The sequence below is a fragment of the Agelaius tricolor genome, unplaced genomic scaffold (assembly GCF_023055355.1).
Source record: "Agelaius tricolor isolate 1412-34295 unplaced genomic scaffold, bAgeTri1.0.p SCAF_7, whole genome shotgun sequence".
Taxonomy (NCBI): domain Eukaryota; kingdom Metazoa; phylum Chordata; class Aves; order Passeriformes; family Icteridae; genus Agelaius; species Agelaius tricolor.
The window spans coordinates 2,937,056-2,961,245 of record NW_027269267.1 but is presented as its reverse complement, the minus strand read 5'-3'; the positions used below and the strand labels follow the sequence as shown (position 1 = coordinate 2,961,245).

Below are 24,190 nucleotides of genomic sequence, written 5' to 3'. Positions count from 1 at the left end.
AAACCTGAGGCATCAATACAAACTTTGCTTCCTGACATAAACTCTTCCCTCAGGCACAGCACAAATCTGGGGAATTCCAGCTGTTTCTGGGACTGTGTGCCCAAAGGGAGCTGGGAGGGAGCGGAGCCAAACCCCAGTGACTGGGATCACCCTGAACCAGCAGATTTAGGCACTGCCAGTTCAGGTGCTGCCCTGACCTTCGACTGGAATGGGAAGGGAAAGGAAATCCCAGCAGCTCAGCAGGCAGGGATTTGCCTGGCACCTTCAGAAAGCAGCAGGGATCCCTTCAGAGTCTCTCAGCATGAGCATTAATTCACCCTGAGAGGCTCTGCAGGGAGATGACACTGAGTGAGCTGCAACTGAGACAAATAGATTGGAGGGGGACAGCAGGCTAAGGATAAAATAATTATTTGTGCACCTGTTCCAGAGCCATTTCAGGTTTTGTGCCCCAAGAGAAAATTGCCATTTGGAAAGCACAAGGGTTTGTGCAATTAAATGATGCTGTTATGGTTCCAAGCTCAACCTAACCGTTCACATGCTGCTTCTCCTGAAATATTTAACAATTAATAGAGTTAAAAGGGCCTATAACCCATCACGTTGTGTCAGGATGGCGAAGGCAGAAAGGATAAGATCCTCCATGTCCTCATTTCACATAAACACTTTCTCCATTTTGAATGTGCCCAGTTTTCCTGCTCTGTTGGCAAATGAGAGCAGGAAAAAATGAGTAACAAGTAGAGCAGGCTCTAGAAAAGCAACTTTAGCTTGGAGAACAGCTCCTGTTCCAGGAGATTTGGTCCTAGCACAAGAGAGGAGATTTAAGGAACAGTAGTTTGCAGGAAGAAATTAAGACTTGTGCAAATCTCCCAGGAAAAAGAGGCCTCATGCTGCTCTTTTCAGCCAGGTTCCCTTTTATGGGAAAAGCTGAAGGAAGGAGAATGCAGCCATTTCTTAACCTCAGATGATATAATAATACATCCACCACACAATTGCATGAGATTCAAATGAGATTTCAGAGAGGAAAAAAGAAATTATTCCCAGAAAGTACATTAGGAAATGTAGGAAGGTGTGAAGAAAGGGTGAGGTGAGAAAGGAAATGCAAATAAGGAGATTTTACAAGCTAAAGTAGTGGTGGTTTAAAGTATAAAGTATTGCTTTTTTCTCAGAAGGAGAAAAAAATTCAATCACTGATGATCCATGGTCAGAGAGCACAGATGGGGTGTGGAGCTGGCCTTGCTGCTAATCGAAGACAAAAAATTATAGAGGAACTTTTGAAAGTGCAAATTGTTGTCCTTTACTTTACCTGAAAATCCACAATCCCATTCTGCTTCCCTCTGACTTGGGACAAAATGGGAATGGAAATGGAATATGGGTAATTTATCACAGTGCAGACACAGAAGGTGAAGCATTTCACCTTTTCAGCAGGTGGAGTGGCCTGGAAAGGAGGATGATGATGATGATGATGATGATGATGATGATGATGATGATGATGTCTGAAAGGACTTCAGGGCTCTACTTTCCAGCCAGGTTTTCTCAGCAAATTAGGTTGAAGTAAAGCATCTGTTGATGTCTCAAGGTGTGCACCTGCCTGTTCACCTGGCAGCTGTTCCAAGCAGGAATGTGGGAGCTGGTGGCCAATTTCAGCTGAGCCTGGGAGTGGGAAAGCAACGCCAAAGGCTCCATTAGTGAGGAGGGAGGTAAAGATGCTGGGAAGTGCCCCAAAGGGGATGGGGTGTGAGATCTGCCCTGGTTATGTGCCGGAGGGCTGCGGGACGCAAACCCTGGTGTTCCCTGGATGCCCCTGTGGTTCTCTCTTTGCCGTGAGGGTAAAGGGTGCCCAGAGCAGCTGGGGCTGCCCCTGGATCCCCTGCAGTGCCCAAAGCCGGGCTGGATGGAGCTCCGAGGCCGGGCTGGATGGAGCTCCGAGGCCGGGCTGGATGGAGCTCCGAGGCCAGGCTGGATGGAGCTCCGAGGCCGGGCTGGATGGAGCTCCGAGGCCGGGTTGGATGAAGCTCCGAGGCCAGGCTGGATGGAGCTCCGAGCAAACGGGGCGAGTGTAACGCGTCCCTGCCCACGGCAGGGGGGGGATGGCACTAACCGATATTTAAGGTCCCTTCCAACCCAAACCCGTTCTACCATTCCGCGATTCCTGCGCGGGGAGGGCGCAGCGCCGGGGTAGGCGGGACGCTCCCGAGGCAGCCGCATCCCGGCGGGAGGGACAGCGCGGGGTATCCATCCCTCCATCCCTCCATCCCTCCATCCATCCCTCCATCCATCCCTCCATCCATCCCGCGGAGGGAGCGCAGCGGGGGCGGCGCAGGCGGAGCGGGGCCGCCCCCGCGGAAGGAGCGCGCCGCCCCCGCCGCCCCGCGCCGCCCGCAGAGGGCGCTGCTGCCGCCAACTCCGCGCTCCGCTCCGCGCTCCGCTCCGCGCCCGCCGGGCCAGCGCAGCCCCCGCTCGGAGCCCGCCCGGAGCCCGCCCGGAGCCCCGCACAGCCCCGCACGGCCCCGCACGGCCCTGCCCGCTCCGGCCGAGCCCCGCGGCCCCCGGGGGTGGGCGAGCGGGCGTGGGGAATGGAGACGCCCGACAGCATCCTCGGGGCCGTGTGACAGCCAGCGGCGCTCAGCCAGCCGGTGCGCACGGAGCCGGAGCCCCGCAGCGCCGGGCAGAGCCGCCCTGCCCCGTCCCGTCCCGCGGGGAGCCGGCATGGAGTGACAGCAGCCGCCAGGTAAGCGGGGCTGCCCTGCCCGAGGGGACGCTGCTGCGCGGGGGATGCTCGGGGTAAGCGGGTTTGCTGCCTGTGCCCTCAAGGCTCGCGTTTCTCCATCTCCCTCCCCTGCCCCAAAAATCGCCTTTCCTCGATCCCCCCGAGCCCCCCGAGCCTCCCGAGCGGGCACGGCGGCCGTGGCGAGGGATGCGCGGCGCGTTCCTTATGTAACCCGGGGGCGAGCGGCCGCTGCCCGCCGGGCCAGGGGCGAAGTGGCAGCGGCAGAACCGCGGCCGAGGGGGGCTCGGCGGGGCGGCCCCGAGGTCCCCCCGCTTCCCGCTGCCGTCCCGGGAGCCTCCCGAGCGGGAGCCCCCATCCCTACGCCCTCGGGCAAAAGCGGCGCCGCCGCTGCCGCCGCCGCCGCGACGGGGCCGGGGCTGCGCCGCCTCCCCCGGCTCCGGGGCTCGGCACCGGCACCGCGTCCCGCCCGGCGGTGCCCGGGGTGGGCAGAACTTCAGAGCGGGGAAGGGGAGAGGAGCAGGGGGACGAGGCTGTTTGTGCTGCTCCCGTCTCACTTCTCCGCCGGGAGGGCAGCGCGGGGAGCGGGGCGAGGATGAGCAGAGCCGGGGCCGGGCGGAGAGAGGAGCCCGAGCCGGGATGAGGGGGCGGTCAGGGAGGGCACGGCCTCCCCCGGGGACACGGGGGTGCTCACGGAGGGGTGCCCGTCTCCTCTTGTTGGGAGGGAGAGCGAGCTCGGTATCACCATGGCGACCTGAGGGAGGAAAGAGCGAAATAAATAAATAAGTAAGGGAGAACTCCCCCCTTCTTCCACTCCCCCCCCGGCCCTCGCCGTCCCTTCCCGGCCAGGTCCGGTGCCAAAGGTGGGGAGAAAGATCCCACGGACAAAAGTTTGGTCTCGTGGTAAAAGCGGGCTCGAAGGGCCGGGGGAGCGCGGCGGGGAAGGGACCGCGGGTTCGGGGAGCCGGGGACTCCCGCATCGCCGTGCCCGGAGCATCTTCTCCGGGAATCTGCCTCGGGGCTCGCTCCTCATGGCTGCTTAGGATGCTTAGGATGCCTCCCTTTCCCTCACTGCTCCTCGAACCCCTCCGACAGCCCCGGGGCTCTGCCTTGGGCTGCTCCAGCACCGCGGACAGCGGCCGGGGAGCGCGGGATGCGCGGGGGATGCGCGGCTCGGGGGCTTTGGAACGGGAATTCTGCGCTGGGAAAAGCGGGAGAAGCCCCCACCGGTGTTAAAATCCCCCCCGAGCCGCTCCCTGCTGGGCGCCAGGAGCCAGGGGAAGACTCAGGCAGGGCCACTAAACTTTCCTGAGCCGAAGGAACGCAGGAGCTGGGAGCAAAGAGGTTAAAAAATGACAGATTTTCCAGCAGCTCGCTCGGGGCTGGTTTTTAGGGCTGTTTTGCAGCGGTTCTCTGTGCGGTGTTACAGGTCCTGCTGCATCCCCCAGCAGGACACACACAACACCCGTGAAGGGAGGGAGGGAGGGAGCCCTGCAGGAACTGAGAAATGCCCAACCTCGGCTGCTCTGCCTGCAGGAAACTCGTGGAGAAAAGCACTTGGAGGGAACTGCACGCTCAGCTCAGGGAGCTGTCCCACTGCTGAGGGGCACAGGTGGAGTTTGTGCCGGTCAGCCGTGGTCAGCTCATTGCAAAAACCCCTCCTGACAGAGCCCTCTTCTCCTCAGACAGCTGGGAGCAGTTTAAATAAACAGAAAAAGTGGAAGTGTTGGGTTAGTGACAATGCACCAGCAGCCAGGATGCATTTCTTGCTCTGATGGGTTGTAAATCACTGGCTCAGCTCACCTGTACCTATCTCGTTCTAGCAGTTACATATGCAGTCATTACCTCAGACTAGGAAAAAATTAGTCTAGGAAAGCAAACAACATAATTAATACTATTCACTGGGGGAGATAGAGATGGATTAGTCACTTTTGGGCTGTTCACCGTGTCAGGACGTTCGTTTTTCATTAAGCAAACGAAATTTATTTGATCTTGCCTCGGTGCTGATAGGCAGTAAACTATAGGTACATGGAGAGTTATTGGTTTGGAATCCAGATCCCTGGCCTCTCTGCGTTGTGCTTTAACTATCAGCAATCTATCAAATCACACCAGGACTGGTTTCCTGCTCTGCCTGCCTTCCTTCTTGCTTATAAATTCTCTGTTTCAAAGAATTCTGGAAGAGACAAACACCTAGGTGAGCCCTAGCCGAGTGTGAGAGTCAATTGGGATTTTTATTTATTCCTACAATGCCCGGGGTGGGGCTCTACTGGAAGGTGTCCCTGATGATCCTTAGGGTCCCTTTGAACCCAAACCATCCTGTGATTCCCTGCAGGGACTCCTTGCTGGGAATAACAAATCCTTTTCCTTGCAAATCCACATTTTGCCCTAACTCAGCTTCTGAAGTGAACTAATGAGTTAAGCCTTTATGGAAATGGAGACCTGGATATTTTAATGCTGGGCCTCCCATTTCCAAGCCTATCTCCCAGGGAATATGGGAATAAAGGCCTGAACTGTGAGTACCAGCTGGGGAACTCATTACTTTCCTGTGGGAAAATGAGAAGTAACAGGAGCCAACTCTTCTTGAGGGCAGTTCCCAAAGCCTTTGCAATACTTGAGGTTATTGATTTCCTTACATAAGGCAGGGCTCCTGCAGCGTCACAACAATGCCATCAGATCATTACCAAATGATTTTGCCTCATAAGCAAATGAGGAAAGGATTAATTATAGCAACACCAACCCAAAAGCCCCACAACCACAGCCTCAATTAGTGAAAGGCTCAATTCTTCGTGGGATTCCTGCCAGTGCATTTGCACCACGTTCAGTTTGAGCTTCCCAAGATACATAATTTCACTGCAGAAAAGGCTTGTTTTTTCACAAGCATGTGCTCGGAGCCTTGTTTTGTAGTGATTTTGTTGAAACGTGGCACTTTGGAAGGAAAATAAGATCTCTCCTTCAAACTGTGTCAGAGAAACAGAATTTCATTTACATTTACATAAAATCCCCATCACAAGGGATATATTCAAATATTTCACAATAGGTTTAGGGGTATAAGCTTTATGTTCTTTCTTTCACCTCTCAGGAACTCTGGACACTTTTGGTGTAGGATTACTGTGTTTGTCACAATCTTCTCATTGCATTTTTACGTATAAAACCAGTTTTATTCAGGACTTGTCTATATCCTTTTATAAAAGCAAGAAGTAAAATAATTCATATTAACGCTCTCCCAAATAAATTAATTTATGTCTTAAGCAGCAGTGCTTGATGCACTGTAAAGATCCCATTTCTGTTGTATAATTTCTTTGATTTTCATTACTGTTAAAAGCTTTGCACCTTGTTCAGTGCTTCCATCACCTTCCTGCTCCAGGATGTTATTTTTTAGATGGGACAATGAAGCCCTGGCAGATTTTAAAAAGATATAAGGTTTAATGTGTTACATTTATGTGAATGTACAATTTTTACTGGTGGAGGCAGTTTGATACTAGGAAGCAATATTCCCAATATATTAAGGGGATATTAATATATAAATATATATTTTATATATTTTATATATCAATATATAAATATTAATATATTGATTGTGCAGAATATTATGTTTCTGAACAAACCCCAGCTTTACCAGGCAGCAAACCCAAAGGAAAAGTTTTAATCTCAGTCCCACTTGGCTTTCTGGAAGATTTTTTTTTGGCTTTTAGTTGCTTGGCTTTTGGAGGTTTTCTCCAGATTCTTTGCTAGAATGCTGCTGATGTTGAAAATACAATTTTTATGTTTTATTAATAGCTGGAATAGAAGTATTGAACAATTGGAGGTTATTGAATCCAGTTTTTTCCACACAGCACTGCAATTTTTAATGATGCCCAAGGACTCCTGGCAGAGCCTCATGACTGTGTTGTGGAGTCTCTGCCAAAAGGACATCCCAAACCAGCCCATCCCAACCCCACACTCTGCAGGACACCCATGGGATCACCCCTGTCCATGCGGGTTCTGGAGGAGGAAAAACCTCTGTGATCAAAATTCCTGTGAAGGGACTGGGATTTTTCTGTCCTTAGCATGGCAGGTATGGATCCTGCCCATAAGGGGGCTCAGAGCAGCTTTAACTCCTCCTTGAACTCCTCAGAGCCTCCTCATTTAACTCCTCGCCCATGCTCTGCCTCACAGAATGTCACCCAGGGCCAGGGGAATTCGGCAGTGAGGAAACACACCTTGCTTCCATTTGGAAAGCTCATTAAAGTGCATTTTTTGCAGTCTATTCACGAGCTCCTACATATGGCCAGCAGAACATCCTGTCCTCAGATACAGGACAAAAAAAACAAAGAGGGGAGATTTTCAAATTCTTCAAAAATAGGCAATTTCTACCCTCAGAGTCACAGAATGCCCAGTAAAATTGAAGAATTATAGAGTCAAAGAATGGTTTGGGTTGGAAAGGACCTTGAAAATCATCTTGTTCCAGCCCCCTGCCATGGGCAGGGAACCTTCCTTAGAGCCCCATCCAGGCTGGCCTTGAACACATTGAAAATCTTCATGAGTGAAAGGGCTCTCCACAGCCCTGACTGCAGAAACCCAAATTTATGCCAGAGGTTGCACAAGAAGCTTTAACATAAGTGCCAAGGGCTGGTCAGAGAAGTTTTTTTGGTTTTTTTTTTTTTTTTTTTTCTGGAGTATTACTCAAGAGAGCTTCGAATTAAAAAATAGCCACAAGGCAAAAGCCCATTCTGCTGCTATTTTCCAGTTACAACCTCAGGTTAGACATTAATGGTAGCTGGAAGTCTGTGTCCACAATATCCACCAGTCTTCAGCTGGAAATTATTTACTTCCAAGAAGTATTTACTTTCTTGTCTCACTCTGGAGGGAAAATAACAGAGTCTATCCAAGGGCAGAGCCTGCCTTGCAGTCAGAAAACCCTTAACATTTGCACACACAGCTTGCAATGCACAGGAGCAAATTATGATTCCACAGAGAATTAAGGAGTTTCTTCTTTAAACCATCTGCATTAATAACTCTGTGTGTGAGTGCAGACTGTGAAGGCTCAAATACTTAAACCAGGGAGCTTCTTATTAATCCTGACTGCCAGTGACCTCCCCACCCTTTCTGGCCACGTCCATAGTGAGGGAGCTCAGCTCCAGACTCTGACACCTCTGTGGACATCCACATCCTCAGGAAAACCTCTCAGCCCTAGGAAGCCCCTGACTCATCCTAAAACCGAGGAACAGGGTGCCCAGAGCAGCTGTGGAGCCCCTGGATCCCTGGATGTGTGCAAGGCCAGGTTGGACACTGGGGCTTGGAGCAGCCTGGGACAGTGGGAGGTGTCCCTGCCATGGCACTGGATGATTTTAAGGTCCCTTCCAACCCAAATCATTCTGGTGGTGCCTTGTGCAGGCTGGCCCAGAGCAGAGGCTGGGCAGAGCTAAAGAATAAAGCAGGGATTTATTCAAAGGCCTCCATGGATGCACCTTGGGCAGCACCAGAGCCCAGCCAGGGCTGCACCCAAGATGAACCAAAATGGCCCCAAAATGCACGGCCGGGCACGGGCTCTGTCCCTGGGATCAGTTCTGCTCCATTTGCATCTTGCAGTTCATTGTCCCATCCCAGCTTTAGCCCCTGCAGTCCCACCCTGCTTGTTTTTCTCTCTCCAGCCCACGGGGTTTGTGCTCTGGGGCTGAGATTTGGATCATTTGTCCTTGGTGCCCAGCTGGAGCAGGAATTGTTTTGTCTCCCTGCTCTGTGCACAGAGCTCACCATCCCAATATGAAGCCCAGACCCACACACTGAATCTGAAAAATAGAGAAGCTCAAACCTGAGGCTTCACTGGGATTTTATGAGTTTGGGGTACAAATAAAAATGTAAATGTGAGGTTTTCCATTTGGCTTTGAGGCCTGATCCTCACGTGCCCCATGGATAAAGGAGGTTAGAGACAGCTTGGCTGGGGAGAGTTTCTTCAACAAACCCTTGGAGACAGTTCCACAACCCATCACAGAAACTGCCTCAATCTTGACTTCATTTCATTTCATTTCATACCCTTTGACCTGTGTTGGGTCTTTAAATTCAGCTGTGCCTTCAGGAAGAGCAGCCCCAGGTCTGACTGCCACTGCCACAGCAGTGATGGCATTTCAGAGACAAACAAACACTGGAGATCAGAGGTTTGTGCAGCTGATCTGGATTATCCCACCTTCCTCTCCTCTGTAGAGACTGTTGGGGGCTGACCTGAAGAAGCCAATGTGCACAGGTTTTTTTTGGAGACTCTCTGGAGCAGAACACTGGGGAGAAAAAACCAACCAAAAAAAAAAAAAAAACCAACCAAAAAAAAAAACAAACAAACAAACAAAAAAAAAACCTCCAAAACACTTCTGGACAAGAAAACAATGATGTGCAGATTGAAAGGGTGAAACAGGAGGCTGAGGGAAGGAATGGCATGATGAGAGCCTGCACGAGAGCATCGTTAATTCAATGCTCTAATCAACTGTTCTGCAGTGCTTTATCACAACCATCCCTGCTTCAGCCTCTCCAGCTCAGAGCACTTTGCAGCATTGCAGGAAATCCTCTGCTTTTTTGCTTCCCATTTATAAAAAATAATCACATTGTGTCTTGTCAATACAGACAACTTTGTCAATGAAAGCAGAGGAGAAATTATCCTGTAATTTTGTATTTATCATAATCACGAGCAGGGGTTCATTAGAACAATGAGCAATTGTCAAATTATTTCTCAGAGCAGTTATTTGAAGAATGAGAGAAGGGTATTTCCTACCTTCCTGCTTTTTCTCCCACCATCTCCTGCAGACACACAGAGCCTGCAGTTTCTATCAGCCTGCCAGATCAATTTCCCATTCCTGAAAAGAAGCATTTATGTTAAATGATTGTAATTAAGAAGCTCCTTACAGCTCAATAGCTGTCTGGACAGGCAGAGGTAATTCCCCATCGATTTCCATGGGGCCAGGTTTCCACAGGAAGATCTCCAAAAAGCACTGCCTGCTTTGGAAGTGCAGCTTCCCTGGGCTTCTTGGAGGATCTTGGAATGGAATCTTGCAATCAATAAGGCTGGAAAAGACCTCAAAAATCATTGTGTCCAAGCTGTGACTGGTCTGCACCTTGTCCCCAGCCCAGAGCACTCAGTGCCACCTGCAGGGGACACCTGCAGGGCTGGGCACTGCAAAGCTCCCTGGACAGCCCCTGCCAAGGCCTGAGCTCCCTTGCCATGGGCAAATTGCTGCTGCTGTCCAAGCTGAGCCTGCCCTGGCCCAGCTTGAAGCCATTTCCCCTCTGCTCCTGTCCCTGTGCCCTGGGAGAAGTGACCAACCTCCCCCCCAGCCTCCCCCTCCTGTCAGGGAAGCAATGAGCAATGAGGTCAATGAAAAGAGCAGGGCAACCCCAAAGGGAAACTCCAAAAAGTGATTTTATTCCATCAAAGACCTCAGGAGGGTTCTAGAGATGCCACAGTTTGCTGCCTCAAGTTTCATGGGATGCCTGTCTAGTAATTAAATCAAATCTCTGGGTGCAGAAGGGGTGGGAGATGAATCCCTGTCTCCAGAGCTCCCTCACAGAACTGTGCCCACTAAACTTGTGCTGTCCTGCATCACTCTCCTCCTGTCTGGCTTACAAAAATACCAAGTTTATGTAGAAGTCAGGCTTATTTTTATCTCACATTGTTCCTGACACTCTCCAGCTGCAGCCTGAGGTGGCTCAGTGCCCCCTGGTCCCAGAGGTGGCCTTGGACTCTCAGAGCTGGAACCAACAGCAGGGGCAGGGAGGACACAGGTGGGCAAGGAAATGGAAGGAGGCATCTTTAATTAATTAAAACCAGAGGCTGTTTAATGATCTCAGGATTGCTATCAACTGCAGCAGGCTGTGGATCAGTGAGGGAAGGGGGAAAGGGGGAAAGGGGGAAAGGGGGAAAGGGAAGGGAAGGGAAGGGAAGGGAAGGAAAGGAAAGGAAAGGAAAGGAAAGGAAAGGAAAGGAAAGGAAAGGAAAGGAAAGGAAAGGAAAGGAAAGGAAAGGAAAGGAAAGGAAAGGAAAGGAAAGGAAAGGAAAAGGGAAAAAAAGCTGTGCCAGTTTTGGTGTGTTCTCCTCAGTGTGCTGCTGGCTTTGTCTGGTAAAATACAGGAGAGCAGAGCTGTTAGATGAGAAATAAATAAAATGTCTCATTTAGTTCTCCACTGAATGGGAGCTGGGGGTTATCAGACTTTCACCCAGCAGCATTTGCAGAGGGGAGCAGGGGAAGGAGGCAGCTGGATCCCGTCCCATCAGTGCCACCAGTGTCCAGCAAGCTGGGCACATCCCACCACCCCCCCTGCCTGCCCAGCCATCTCCAAAGCCAGGGCTGCTGTGACTCTGCACGGGAATCCCAATCCTTCAGGTGCTTCATCGTGTTCAATAAACTGGATACGTGTTTGTCTCAGCTGAGTGTCCCACAGGGATGTGAGCAGTCCTTGGGAGCTGCTGGGTTCTATCTGCAAGGCATAATTACATTAAAGCAGAAAGTGCATCCCAAGCCTTCCATGCTTACAAACAAAGCAGTGTTAATCCACCTCCCCCCAAATACACCAAAGTTCCCACTAAGACCTGCAAGAGAAACCAGCAGAACATTGTAGTGCCCAAGAAAATATTCCATCAATATCTGGAATATTCTAGTGATGGTGGCTATAATTATGTGTTGGACATTTACAATGTAATTTTTCTTTTTTTTTTTTTCTTGGTAAAGATTGACTTACTGTAGATGTTCCCCACACATTCACCACCACTAAACCTTTCCCTAAAACAGGACTTAAAGATTTAAGGATTACCCTAAACTTCTGCTGCAGTCCCAAATGCTGGGTCTGGCTGAATTCTTCATTTCTGTCTAGAGGAAGGAAAGCAATATCAAAATATAAGATGGTTAAAATTTGGAAGGGGTGGGAAGGAGAAGAGCTTGAGAGAGAAGGGAAAATGACATTAAAACAAAAAAAAAGCCCTAGAATTTGATCATAAAGACTCCCATTCCACAGCTCTGGAATGGCTCCCTGGAATTTAGGTGACCTGCAACACCTGGATATTGCTGATCATTATTTTCTGCCTCTTGCAAGTGGCAAATTTGTGGTTTAAGCTACAGCAGTGAATTCACTGACCCAATACTACCAGAGCATTTGCCTCCTGGATACACAGAAAATATTTTTCCTTGAATAATTATTTTTAATAAATTCTCCAGAAAAGAAGGAGAACCCTCTGTGTATAAGCAGCAAATGCCTGGTATTGACACTCTGCAGGAAAGAGCTTTGCTCTTCCATGGGGTAAGACACAAGGACAGCAGATATGAAGCCAATTCACCTCCAGAACTTCAGCAGAAAAACTATCTAAAGTCAAAGAAAAAAATAAAAAATAATTTTAAAAATTGATAATGATAATGATAATAAATGATAATGATAATAAATGATAATGCAAAGAGCAGAACTCATGGTTTATTTGTTGTTTTGTTTTTAATTCCAGCTGCTTTCAGAAGCCAGGCTGGTGGGTTTGGGCACAGCTCAAATATTAGAAGAGAATTTTAAGCAGGAAAATCAGGTAGGGCCTTAGAATTACAGCAGAGGAAAGATTTATGATATTACCATGAGCAGAAATAATAATAACAAAAGAAAGTGGAGGAAGCCTTGCAGGAAATGCTCAGGAATAGTAAAACCCACCAAAGCTGCTACAGAAATAGAATCACAGAAAATATGAGATCTGCTAAATGCATTTTAGTCAAAGAGCATTAAAGTCTCTCTCTTCACTTCAAGGGGTTTCATATCAGACCTTAAATGTAAATTTATTTTAAACAGGCTGGTATGTAGGAGAGAGAGGTCTGACATGCAGCTTCCATTCCTTCAGGCTGCCATCAGAAATATTTGTACAATCCAGCCTCAACTTTGCTCCTGTTTGTGCTTTTTTGGTGTAAAAGCAGAGCCAGGGAAGGTGATCCAACAGGACATTCCAGAAACCTCTACAAATACCCCAAATCCTTTCCCACTGTGATGATTTTAGATGGAGTTTCTCACATTTGGCCACCACCCAAGCCCATGGTGCTCCCATGGGGGTTTTGCAGCTCCCCAGGATTAAAGAACCCATTTTTAACAGAGGTGGATGTGCATCGACACAAAGGTTTGCTGCAGCCTGAGTGTTCCTGCAGGATCTTTAATTAAAACCAACCTGCCTTAGGTCCAAAGCATGGATTTAGGAGTAAATAGGAAAACAGCTTTCAAAGCAGCTTATTTTAAAATTAATGGCTGTTGGCACCTGCGTGGAACGTCAGTCAAGAGCGGTCGAGGTGAGCGCAGCTGAAATGGTGAAATAAAAATATTAAGCCATCTGTTATGTTTTACATGTTATTTTTAGAAATGCAGAATAAAGACAGAGTTATTCCTACTTCCCCTTAATGAAGTTTTCCAGAAATAAGTAGTGCACTAACGAGCTCTTGACAATTTATGGCAGTAACCAGTCCATAAAAAGCCCATTAAAAGGCCAAGTGATGCTCAAACCATCAAATGTGTAGGCAGGGCCACCCCATAATTTTCAAGACAAAAACCAGCCCAGGAGCTGGGCTGTGCAGTTGGAAAAGGTGGGAGCAAACAGTGGCAACTGGAATGGCAAGAAAAATCTTCATTTTGTTCTTGAAAGCAACGCCTCAGGCACCCTCCTTGTGAGCAGAGGAGGGAGAGAAATCCAACTTCACTGTTTGCAAATTACACAGAGGAAAAACTTGAAATTTCCACCATTTCTGGCTTCAGGTGAATTTCTCATTCCAGTGAAATCTGAAGTTGAGTGAGGCTGGACCCAAAGCACATATTCCACATTTCATCATAGTCTAAAAACTGCATTTTTGTGAGTTGACCTCAGATGAATTGACCATCATTAGTGAAGATGAATCATCAGGAAAAACCACAAGGAAAAATAAACAAAACAAAACAAAACAAAACAGAACCCCACACACAAAAAAAAAACCTAAATTTCTCCAGTTCTAAATGTAATTATCAAAGCCACACTCAATAAATTAGAATTAGCACTTCTGCTCAATCTCACACACCAACGTGGGAGGCAAAAAGGAGGGGATTGGTGTAGTTTGATGCAGCTGGATGAACATGAATTAATGATTAGTAGAGAGGTCAAAATTAGAACTGTTAGAATTAAAAGTTTAAAAAAAGTTTAAAAAGTTTCTGTCCCCAGATGGAAATGTTCATAAAATTAACTGGAAAATCAAGTGCTTTGGCTTTATGCTGCCTGTGATTCTTTCCCCTGAGCCAATAATCAAGGATTTAATTATGTACAAGGACATAATCTTGTGTCTTCCCAACTTCCAGGATTTTGGTGCATGTGGAAAGAGTCTTGTCCCATGTATGTGTATTTATTAATCTGATTTAACACCTCTCAGGGATCTTAAATTAGCTCAGGAAAAAAAATTAAAAATTACAAATATAAGAATTATTATATAATTTCACATAATCACAGAAAAATAAATTAGGAGTTCTGGAGTCCTTCACAGGTGCCAAGAAGAGGGAATAATCCCATTCCTCAGCCATTTGTTCCCAGAACATCCCAGTGTATCATCCCAGTTCATCCTTCACTGCTGGAGGTTGCACAGCTGATCCACATGAAGCTGGATCTTTGTGGAACTCCCAGATTTTATCCCAGGGTGGTTCCCAGCCTGGATTGATGGGAACACATCAATCTCTTTGCCAGGTGTAGGACTTGGTGTTTTTTTTCTTTTGGTTGAACTTCATGAGGTTCCTGACACCAATTTTTCATTTTTGGCTGAGTGGCATCCCTGTGCATCTGTGGTGGTGTTCCCAGGGGTCCCAGGATGAGGGAAGAGATGATAATCTTCACTCCATGTTTCAGAAGGCTGATTTATTATTTTATGATATATAATATATTAAAAGAAAATGATACACTAAAACTAAACTAAAAGAATAGAAGAAAGGATTTCATCAGAAGGCTTGAAAGGAATAGAAAGGAATGATAATAAAATCTTGTGACTGACCAGAGAGTCTGAGCCAGCTGGGCTGTGATTGGCCATTAATTAGAAACAACCACATGAGCCCAATCCCAGATGCACCTGTTGCATTCCACAGCAGCAGATAACCATTGCTTACATTCTGTTTCTGAGGCCTCTCAGCTTCTCAGGAGGAAAAATCCTGGCAAAAGAGTTTTTCATAAAATATATCTGTGACATGCACCCTCTGCTCCTCCCAGTCTGGGGTCAGCTGGAGGCTGAGATTCCTTGGGTGCCCCAAAAGGAACCAAAAAGGGCACCAGGAGCTGTGAGATTTGAACCTACAAACCCTTCAAAGGCCAACCAAGCCCATTTCCCACTCCTCCTCACAGTCCGTCCGTCCGTCCATCCATCCATCCATCCATCATCCATCCATCATCCATCCATCCATCCATGCATCCATCCATCATCCATCCATCATCCATCCATCATCCATCATCCATCCATCATCCATCCATCCATCATCCATCATCCATCCATCCATCCATGCATCCATCCATCATCCATCCATCCATCATCCATCCATCATCCATCATCCATCCATCATCCATCCATCCATCATCCATCCATCCATCATCCATCCATCCATCATCCATCCATCCATCCATCCATCATCCATCCATCCATCATCCATCATCCATCCATCATCCATCCATCCATCCATCATCCATCCATCCATCCATCCATCCATCCATCCATCATCCATCCATCATCCATCATCCATCATCCATCCATCCATCCATCCATCCATCCATCCATCATCCATCCATCCATCATCCATCCATCATCCATCCATCCATCATCCATCCATCATCCATCCATCCATCCATCCATCATCCATCCATCCATCCATCCATCCATCATCCATCCATCCATCCATCCATCCATCATCCATCCATCATCCATCCATCCATCCATCCATCATCCATCCATCCATCCATCCATCCATCATCCATCCATCATCCATCCATCCATCATCCATCCATCATCCATCCATCATCCATTCATCCATCCATCATCCATCCATCCATCCATCCATCCATCCATCATCCATCCATCCATCATCCATCCATCCATCCATCCATCCATCCATCATCCATCCATCATCCATCCATCCATCCATTATCCATCCATCCATCCATCCATCCATCCATCCATCCATCCATCATCCATCATCCATCCATCATCCATCCATCATCCATCCATCCATCCATCCATCATCCATCCATCATCCATCCATCATCCATCCATCCATCCATCCATCCATCCATCCATCATCCATCCATCCATCATCCATCCATCCATCCATCCATCCATCCATCCATTATCCATCCATCCATCCATCCATCCATCCATCCATCCATCCATCATCCATCCATCATCCATCCATACATCCATCATCCATCCATCCATCCATCCATCCATCCATCCATCCACTCCATTTGTCCTTTTTTTGGCCAGCAAAAATTTGGGATAATGCTGAAAATCTTGCTAAAAACTGGCTGCTCTACCTTCACCTACAGATCCAGACATTTTGGGGTAAAAATCTGTCAGACTGGCCAGCCATGGATAAATTCATTGCCTGGAAAGACAATAAATTGTGGGATCCCCATCCCTGGAGGTGTCCAAAGCCATTTTTTCTTGGAGCAGCCTGGGACTGTGGAAGGTGTCCCTGCCCATGGCAGAGGTGGAACTGGATGAACTTCAAAACATTCCATTATTCTGCATTCTACAGTTCTAAATCCAAGCTGGCTGTTCCTGACCATGTTCTTGTATTTCATCTTTCTGGAAATAGCTTTTTTTGAGAATATATTCACTAGTTTTCCCAAGGAGTTAAGGAAAGTTAATCAGCCCATTGTTCCCTAAATCCACCTCCTTATTTTCCCTAAAAGGACAATAAATCATTTCCCTGTTACAGCCATAGGGGAATTGTTTATGTAGTTTGGTTTTAAATGTTCATTATTTTAATTTTCAGATTTCACAATTGCTTCCACTTGGAACATCCTTTGGTCTCTTGGTGCTAGCTTGGCTGATTCTCAGGGTATAACTTGATTTTCTGTGTGAACAGTCCATCACTGGATGATTTCTTGGCAATCTTTTTCAGATTTGTGTCACATTTCTGGAAGGTTTATATTTCATTTCTAAAGCCTTCTCATGCAGAAAGTAGGCGCACAACATCCCAGTCCAGGAATGGGTTTGGAATTTTCCTTTGTGAAATTTTATATTTATGAAATCCCTGCCCTCTCTAAATATTTTAATTCTTTCCTCTCCACGTGCGCCTGCACTGGAATAGGAGTAATTTGAGAAACTTTCAAGTCATTTGCAACAAAATATTTTAATATTGTCAATAAAAATAAAATAAAATATTGCTATATTTTAATCCAAACATATTTTAATATAAAATATTTTATTAATATAGTCAATAAAATATTTTGATCATTCAATTGGCAGATATTTTAATATTGTCAATAAAAATAAAATATTAATAGATTCTAATATAAAATATTTTAATAATAGTCAATAAAATATTTTAATCATTCAATTGGCAAATAGTTTAAGAATTGTCAAGAAAAATAAAATGAAAATTAATATATTTTAATATAAAAATATTTTAATAATATAGTCAATAAAATATTTTAATAATTCAATTGGCAAATAGTTTAATGTTGTCAATAAAAATAAAATTAAATATTAATATATTTTAATATAAAAATATTTCAATGAAAGGGTCAATAAAATATTTTAATCACTCTATTGGCAAATATTTTAATATTGTAAATAAAAATAAAATTAAATATTGATCTATTTTAATATAAAAATACTTTAATAATATAGTCAATAAAATATTTTAATCACTCAGTTGGCAAATATTTGTTGTGTGAGCAGCTCTGCACTGCCAGAGCCGACAGAGAACGCACAATTCTCCAGGAATTTTGCTTTAGTTACTTCTGAGCCCTCCTTGTTTGCTTCTGATATTTCCAAGTGGATATTTTTGATCTCAGCCAAACATAAAAGGTGGCGGCTGCTTTTGAAGTGACTGAGAGTTTCCCAACTCATTTCAGTGGGAATAAATTGAAACCCTTAATTACATTTTGTCATCTCTATCAATCTTTGTGGAAGAACTTCCAGCACAGTGGTATTTTCCTCATAGGCATATCCTTGTGGGATAATAATTGAAAATGTGAATTAACTGCATTAACTATCACATAATCAGGGGTTTTTTTCCTAACACACTGAAATTTCTGATTGACTTACACTGCTACAGCAGTGACTTGAATTAAGCAGCTGCCATTTTGCCATTAAAAGCAGAGCAAGAGGATTACAAGGAATTCTGAAACAAATAAATCCTTGCTCCACTCTGCTTTTGTACAAACTGTTTTCTCCAGTTTCTCTCTCAGCTTCATGACTACAGACATCTCTAGACTGTGCCCAAAGGCATCAGAGCTGTTTCAGGTGCTTGAAATAAACTAAATATTCATTATTTACTCCCCCTCAAGTGGCTGATCTTTGCCTCACCTTCTTTTCCCTCTGCTTCTTATATCTGTAGCAAAATAAAAAGAAAAAAAAAAAAAGAAAAAAAAAGAAAAAAAAAAGAGAAAAAAAAAATTTTTTTTTTCCCATTCAGTTTTTCAAGGCTGCTGAACAAAGCCTTTCATCCCCACTGTGCCTCTGAGAATGTGCCATAGTTACCCTCCAGACTGGGATGGATTTCCCACACCCCTCCTGAAAGTGTTCTTCCCTTTTCCTCAAGAAATATTAATGATAAAGCTCAGGCTTATAATTGTGTATATCAGGCTTATTATTATGTATGTTAACAAATGGGTGAATTATCCTGTTTTAAGGAGCAGGCAAATTTTAGTTTGCTCAGATTAGAAGGGAGTAATTTCCATTCTTTAGCACAAACCCTCACCTGTTCTGGAATGGTCGTTGTTTCCCTACTGGATATATATTCTGTCTCCTACTGGAATGATAAATTTTGTCCTCAAAATATGAGGCTGAGGGGCTAAGAAGTGCTGAAAACCCTTCAGAACACAAACCACAGGCAGGCAGAAAATGCCATTTTCTAAACAAAAAAAAGCAATTAACCCTAATTAACCTGTGCCCCTTCTACAGGCAAGGAGCCAAGATGAAAGAACAGAGTCCTTACTAAAAAATAAACACAAGGAGAGTTTATTTTAGGGAAGAAACCTGTGGCATCAGGACAGGGACCTGGAGGGTGACACTGCAGGGCTCTGTTTATCCTCCCTCAGATCCATCAAAGTCTCAGAGCCCTCAGTGGATTCACATCCTCTGCAAAATCAAATCATGGTTCTCTGCTAATTTCCAGCATTTTGAACTCTTGAGTAGCATCTCAAAAAGGAGCTTTTCTCCTGCCTCTAGCAACTCCCACAGAAAGAGGAACATTTGGAGCCTAGCACGGCTCCAGAAGATGCAGCACACGGCATCTCCCAGCTCCACAGCCCTGACAGGGCCAGCAAGAGAAGATCTGATGGAAAGAGATGCAAGAAGAATTCCATGGCCAGCTCCTGTAAACAGCCCCCTATTTGCACCAAACAGGATCCTCATGCTTAGCACCCAGTTATCCATGTTTTTATCAGGTCACTGGATGAAATCCTGGGGCTGCAGCAGCTCATTGCACACACCCAGAGATGCACATTTTGCCTGGCACAGTTATCCCCTAATCTGAATAATCCAAATTAAAGCACTTTGTCCTTTTAGCTGTCACAAACTGAGGCTGTTCACCTTTCTGGTGGGATTCAGGGCTCCATCCCACTGCTCCTCATGGAGCAGCTCCTGTCTCTCCATGCTGCTGCAGCATTACATAACCAGCCCTGAGCAAAAGCTGGAGCAAAACCCAGCTCAAGAGCCCAGCTCAGCCCAGCCACGTCCAGGTGTCTCCTTGGAGAGAGGCACAAACTCAGAGCTGACCAATTCCCCCTGGAATTGCAGTGCTGGGATGGAGAGGGGAGGGAAGGATGTGCAAACAGCAGAGCCCAAGGGAATGCAGCACCTTTGTAAACCTGCTCATATTCCAGGGAAGGGTTTCAGTCTCTCCTTCAGGAAGGGTGGGAATTTCTCCCAAGGTGCCTGAACAGGGATGAATAGAAAACATTAATTGAGTAGCAATACTTATTATTTTTTAAAATCTCACTATGCAGCATGCACATAAGGCCTTCAGTTCTGGGCATACAGAGCATGGAACAAATGCAGTGCAAAAACTTCATTTATACTAAAATTTTTGTGTGGTGCTATTGCCTGAAGAATAATTCCTACCAAGAGCCAGGATGGATTTCCCACATCCCTCCTGAAGGTGCTCCTTTTTCCTCAAGAAATATTAAAGTTCAGGCTTATTATTAAGTATGTTAACAAATGGGTGAATTATCCTGTTTTGAGGATTTCAAGGTAGGCAAATTTTAGTTTGCTCAGATTAGAAGGGAGTAAATTCCATTCTTTAGCACAAACCCTCACCTGTTCTGGAATGGTTGTTGTTTCCCTACTGGATATATATTCTGTCTCCTACTGGAATGATAAATTTTGTCCTCAAAATGTTCCAGGCACAGGAAAACACTCACAGTAACACTGCTGTGCAACTTTCAGAGCCCAAGTTAGCAATTCTCTACAAGAAAATGTCCCACCTTTAATTCACCCCAGGATTCAGTGTCTGCCTTAAAACAAAGCATCAGAATTCATTTGGAATAACTGTTCAGGAAGGCACTGCCTCAGCAGCTCTCAAAAGCTACAAAATACAAGTTACAGGATGAAGTTTTAAATATAACATGTTGTGTTCAAGTTAAATTTAAGAGCATCACAATGTACATAACCAAGAGCATGAACATTTTAACACAGGGCACAGTAGATCACAGAATTACAGAATCACAGAATAGTTTGGGTGGGAAGGGACCTCAGAGCCCACCCAGTGCCACCCCTGCCATGGCAGGGACACCTCCCACTGTCCCAGGCTGCTCCAGCCCCAGTGTCCAACCTGGCCTTGGGCACTGCCAGGGATCCAGGGGCAGCCCCAGCTGCTCTGGGCACCCTGTGCCAGCCCCTGCCAACCCTCACAGAGAAAAATTCCTTCCCAGTATCTGACCTGAACCTACTCATTCAGTTTGAAGCCATTCCCTGTTGTCCTGTCACTCCAGGCCATCATGAAAAGTAACTCTCCATCTCTCTCTCTCCCTTCATCACCTTCAGATGATTGCAAAGCTTTTGCCACAGAACCAGTGGCAGCACAGAGGAAGAGGAGGGAGGAATTTGGGCATCTTGATCTTTGAGACACTCTGGTGTGGCACCTGGGGACGTGGGTTTGTGGTGGCCTTGGCACTGGTGGGGAATGTTGGGCTGGGTGATCTTGAGCCTCTTTTCTAACCCAAATGCACCTGAGTTTCCAGCTGTGTGCAAACACCAGGGGCTTTGGAAGGGGCCTGGAATCAAAGCCATGCTTAGAATCACTCATGAAAAGGTTCCAAATGGGATTAAGTCAATCCATTGAACAAATCTGATTATTCCCAGAATTCCCAAAATTCCCAGAACGACAAGGTTGGAAGAGGCCTTCGAGATCATCAAGTCCACCCCATGCCCCAACACCTCAACCTTATTCCCCTTAATTTCCTGTATTTTTGCATCAGCACAGCCAACAGCTGAGATGATCAGGATGAGGAGTTCCTGGTGCAATCCTGTGCTCAGGAATTTTGTCCTGTGCTTTCCCAGACATGTTTTGCACAGGGAAGGACCCAACTCAAGTGCCAGGTAATGACAGGAGAGGAGAGGAGCAAGGTGCTAGCACACTGGGGATTGAAAATAGATCACTGACCTAAAAGGATCAGAATCTCAAACCTCTTGTGAGCAATTGGAAGAATCCCACAGATTCCAGGAGCTGTCAGTTGTAGGGATTTGAGGGAATTTTGTAGAAAACTGCAGCAGCTGGGGAAAGCTGTCCACCAGAGAAAGGGCATACCCAGGGGAATCCATATCAAGCATTAAAAGATAAGAGATTAACTGAGCCAAGTGGAGAATTTCACACTGACCTCACGGGAACAAAGCACACAGTGCCGTAACCTTAAAGATAATTTCTGAAGGAAATAGGGGTTAACACTGGAAGCCAAGAAACGAGAAGTTCAGCCTGGAGGAGGCAACAGTAATAGCAAGAAATTAATCCTGAGGAGATCAGTAGCAAGAGGAAGTGCTGGGAGACTTTTATCCCACTTCTCAACAGAAAGGAAAGCTACAGATGACATTTAGACAGGATAAAGAGCATTTTTTGTGGATTTTTGCACAGGAAAGGGCTGTGGTGAGCAAGGAGTTACTCAACCCAAGAGGAATGATCCTTCCCTATAACGGGATAGGATATAACATAAATCTTGATGTTCTTAAATCAATTAAGCCTTAAGAACACACTAAAAACCAGTTTGAGACAACATCAAGTCTATCTTAGAATTCATGGAGGATGAGGGAAATCCCAGCAGGCTGGAGAGAGCACTTGTGGTGCCTGTCTTAAATGTGAGGGATGTTTGGCAGAAAAAGGAAAAGAAATTGGTGAATTATGGACCACTCACCTTAAATTAAGCTCTTTAAAAACGTAAAAACTGCTTTAAGCACCAGGAAATAAAAGCCAAAATGGCTTTATCAACAGCACATTGCATCAAAGCTGCCTCATTTCATTCCACAGTAGATCAACACAGGCTAAGAAAGAAGCTGAGGAGGGTCATATATTTTGATTTTATTAAGATGTTACACCATCTGCCACAGTGTTCTAATCAGGAAGCAGGGAAATCTGGTCCAGGAGAAATTACCTTCTCATGGCTACAAAATTAATTGTAAAACATGCCAAGGAGGGGTGTCCAGGGCTGCATTGACAGCATGGAAGGATGTGGCCAGTTGGGTCTGTGGAATGCCCAATTCTGTCAGATAAAATAATGGGGTTTGTATTTTAGAGGGTAAGTTTAGCATCCAAAATGATCTCAACAAAATGAAGAAAAGGTCTAAAAAACCAGGTTCAACTCTAATAGCCACACAGACTATTGCTCTAAAACAGGATTAATTGGCCACAAACACAAATAACAAAAAACCAAGAATAATTGGCTAGAATAACAAAGGACTGGAAACAGCCAGAGAACAAAATTCCCAAACATGCTCTAGATCTCACATATTCCACCCTGGAATGTGTGAATCAGGCCCAGGAGAAGAAGAGCATCCCACTCCTGAGAACAAGGATCCAACATCTGCCTTGCTTCGTGCCTGATGACTCCACCACCACAGAGCCTCCACTTTAAATCCTTCCAAAGCTGTTCGACGTTGCTCTGAGCCAAACCTCAAGGTGTTCAGCATTTCAGGAACACAGGGCAGATGTTTTACCAAGCTGCTTTTGGGTTCCAACAGGCTGGTTGTGTCTGCCAGGAGCAGATCCTGAGGGAGAAGGAAACTTTTGGTGGAGAGATTTGGAGGAGAGGAGGAGAAGGAGAAGGGGAAGGAGAAGGAGAAGGAGAAGGAGAAGGAGAAGGAGAAGGAGAAGGAGAAGGAGAAGGAGAAGGAGAAGGAGAAGGAGAAGGAGAAGGAGAAGGAGAAGGAGAAGGAGAAGGAGAAGGAGGAGAGGCCTTTCCCAAGGAAGGCCCCTGTCACTGAAGGGGTATTGGGGACAGACAAAGGTGATACAGAGACTCCACCATCAGAAGGCATGAAAAGCACTTTATTATTAGAAATGCACAGTTCTTTTAGAAGTAATAGTGGATCTAAGACCTGATTGGCCTTTAGGAATCTTCTCTCACCTATTGGTCAAGAAGCAACAACTCCCTCTTGTAAACACCTTTGGCAAACAGAGGTTGCCTGCCAGGTGCAGAGATTGGGATAATAATTGTTTTAATTCTTTCTCTGAGCTTTCTCACAGCTTCCCAGGATTTTCCTGGGAGAGCCATGTCTCTCTCTGTTCAGAGGATTTGTGATTAGCACAGCCCCAGAGCTCTGAGTGAGGCACCCCAGGCTCAGTTAGGACTGGAGAAGTGTTAGGAATAGATGTGGGAGTTTAGGTAAGTCCCTGACTTTTCCCAGCCCCCTGGCAGCAGGCAGGAGCTTTATTGAGGTGGCCAGCACCCCAAAACCCACTCTCATTCGCAAGTTCTTTAATAATGGCAGATTTGGTCTATTATAGAATGAATTGTTTATTTAATAGACACAAAACTAACAGACATAAGACTTAAACTGAATACTACACAGGAGTAAAGACAAAAAGAAAACTACTAGTAGGTGTATACAGCATGAGGTTAAAGGTTAATTAATGTTTACAGCTAGTGAAGAACAAATATAACTTAGAGAAATCCATGAAATTCCTGCCCTCACTAAATATTTTAATTCTGTCCTTTCCATGTGCACCTGCACTGGAATGGGAGCAATTTGAGAAACTTTTAAGTCATTTGCAACAAAATAAAGGCCAATAAAAGAGTTTAATCATTCAGTTGGTAAATGTATCTTACCATCCAGTTGTTGG

The 24,190-nt window shown here is 45.8% G+C and overlaps 1 protein-coding gene across 2 annotated transcripts in view; it reads left to right on the top strand.

The window, feature by feature from the left end:
* The first annotated feature begins 2,152 nt into the window (after positions 1-2,152).
* The window catches only part of KCNJ6 (potassium inwardly rectifying channel subfamily J member 6), a 174,744-nt gene continuing 152,706 nt past the window's right edge, over positions 2,153-24,190 (top strand). For both annotated transcript variants that reach the window (XM_071430135.1, XM_071430134.1), the window contains exon 1: positions 2,153-2,725. The gene's annotated coding sequence lies outside the window, so the exon portion shown is untranslated. The remainder of the gene's footprint in view (positions 2,726-24,190) is intronic.